Genomic DNA, 3,141 nt, shown 5'->3' with positions numbered 1-3,141 from the left:
ATTACTAATTTCTAACTTCAAATTATTAACACTTTACTAACTAGTCCTAAAATCAAATCCAAAAAAATCCCAATTCAACCTCAAATTACATATTCTCAAGTTTAAACTAGTCCTAAAATACAAAAATGCTAATTCTTCACTAACTAACAATGCCCAATTTAAAAATGCCTAATTTTTTTTAAAAAAACCCTAAAATAAAAATCTTCAATTATCTATACCTAACTAACAATAATCAAATCAAATTAACAATTGAATAACACAACCCAACAAAACAAAAACAATAATATACTAACAAACAATCAATTATACTCACTAGAATTGAAAAAAACAAACTAAAATGTAACCCTACCTGCTACAGCGACAGCGACGAGAAAGGGCAGCGATGGCGACGGCGACGAGAGCTAAGGAGATCGATATATTTATATATATATATTTATAGAGCGAGAGAGAGAGAAGGGAGAGAATAAGAGTGAAGAGAGAGAGAGGAAAATAAGATTTATGGCAATTTTGTCTTTTAGATATTTAATAAAAAGCGACGGACAGCGTCTCTAAGTCCGTCGCTTTTTTTAAATATAGTTGACCAACACTTTGACCAAAAAGCGACGGACTATGAGACACTGTCCGTCACTTTTTAAAATTGTTGACTAGATATTTTGACCAATAAGCGACGGACTAAGAGATGCCGTCCCTCGCTTTTTAAAAACTAATTAATAAAATAAATTAAAAACGACGGACAACGTGGTTATTTTTTTATTTATATATAATTATTTTTAATAAAAAGTGACGGACGGCGTCTCTATATATATTAAATAAATAATTATTAATTATATATATTTAGCGCAAAAATTCGCGAAAAAAGTGACGGACTAAGAGATGTCGTCCGTCGCTTTTGTAAAATAATTATTTTTATTAAAAAGCGACGGACAGTGTGGCAAAAGGCGTCACTTTTTGTAGCGACGCCGTCCGTCGCTTTTCTGTCCGTCGTTTTTAAGCAGTTTTTTAGTAGTGTCAGTTTAGTCAGGATGTCGTGGGTCTTGTCCCGACTTCCATCTTTATCAGTCAGAGGCTTCATAGATAGTCAGTATAGTTGAGAAGTTTGTATAATTTATTTTCTTAAATGTTTTAAAGACTTAAGTTGCCTATTTTATGGCGGGTTGAATAATTTATTTTACTCGGAGTTTTCTTTTGAGTTAAAGCTTTCTATTTAAGTTTTATGAATATTTATTCAGTTTTTAAGCTTTGCATGCTTGAGTTAGTTTTCCGCTTAAAGTCAGCCAGGATGAGGGTTCGCTTGGGGACCAGCAATGGTTCTCGAGTGCCGGCCACGTCCAGGCTGTAGGCTCGGGTCGTGACATTTAGTCTTATGGTTCTATATAGTTTGAGACAAAGTATAGACTTCCGCTCATGTTTATAAAAGACTTCGATTGTAAAAGAAAAAAATTTAAATTTCCGCACCATATTCTATTGCCTAATTTTACGAATGTTATGAGGCTTGTATGAGGCTCTTCGGAGTCTTGTACGCCGTGTTACGTCCGGGGTGTAGGCTCGGGTCGTGACATAGAATTTGTTCAACATAGCCAATGGATTTCTCAAACCGCATGACTCATCAAGATAAATTATATTTTATCTTGTGCTATAATTATACTAATGATTTTGTCCAGTTTCCATCTTAGACTGTAAACATAAAGTTGTAACTCCATACACTAAATCATCTATATACAACTGTGGGTTTCAAGTTGTAATATATAAGCACAATTTTTTTAATGTAAAATGTTGGTCAATTTAAATTTTTTCACCCTTCGAAAGTGCATTATATGTTAGATAAAATTAGAAATACATAATATCTACATAATAACAAATTTTAAAATTAAAATAATTTATTCATATATGTTACTCTATATTATTAAAATTGTGATATTAAGAATTAAGAAACTTGAGGAACATATAAGAATTTCATGTGAATTAAAATTAATAAATGTATTTGTTTGATGCAAGAATAATGGTGTGTATAAGGTTGTGACTTGCTCTCAAAATAAAACAAAAAATATTGTGCACTCAGCAAGGTTTCAAACCCCGGAACTATTGGGTTGAAAATTAGCACCCTTAAGCATTGCGCCAAAGCAAGAGTTTATATCAAGTGTGTTCAACATTAAATATATAACCCTTAAACTCAGAATTTGACCTATATAGATGGTGTAATTTTTCGACGAAGAGTGTTCAGTTGACTACCCTTGGATGGTTATGGCTCCGACACTGGTAATTAGTAATACCTCAATAGAACCAACATGGATTGTGATGCAGTAATGACATTGCTTCATCCTTAATCAGATGTTTCAGATTTGAGTCCTGACTATGAAATTGTTTGTTGAAAGCACAATTACCGAATAGGCCCTGTAGTGCGAAAAACCAACAAAAAAGTAACGTAGAGTAAATTGAAAAGGATAGTAACGTATCAATTGGGAAAACATTTTTGTCTCACAAAGAAAAAGAGGAGAAGACTTTTGTCACTTCATTGTTGGAAGTATTAGTCTAAACTGCATGTAGTTGGAAATATGCTTATGTGTTGAATATTTCACTCCATCAACGCCCACAAATTCTATGTCTCTACTTCAATTATATCTCTGGTTGAAAAACAAAAGTTCCAATTATATTTCTAGCACATGGGTAGTGCAATCTAGGATAACCGTTCACACCCACAAAAAATAGTCACGTTTAGTATTCACATCAAATTGTTTTAATTTATTATACTTTCTCCGTTCATTTTTACTTGTTATTGTTAAGAAAATAATTATTGATATAAGTGTTTTATCATACTATCTCTATTAAATGGTGTTTAGTATGGGTCTTAAAAAATGATTTGGAATAAGTATTTAATATTGAGGGTAAAACATGAATTTTTTTTTGTCATTTCTTGATATGTCAAAAATGATAAATAAAAATGAAAATTTATTTTAGAAATAAGTGACGAGTAAAAATAAACGGAAGAAGTAATTAACTAATGATAAATCAAGATGATATATAGTACACATGTATAATACATGGTATATCTATTGAGTTATAAGTAAACATTTGTGTTGTAACTTCCACATTTATGTGATGTTTCACTGTCATTTATCATTCATGCGGATCCAAATGGATTGT

Source organism: Solanum tuberosum, unplaced genomic scaffold, assembly GCF_000226075.1.
Source record: "Solanum tuberosum cultivar DM 1-3 516 R44 unplaced genomic scaffold, SolTub_3.0 scf00320, whole genome shotgun sequence".
Classification (NCBI taxonomy): Eukaryota; Viridiplantae; Streptophyta; class Magnoliopsida; order Solanales; family Solanaceae; genus Solanum; species Solanum tuberosum.
This window is presented reverse-complemented; position numbering follows the sequence as displayed.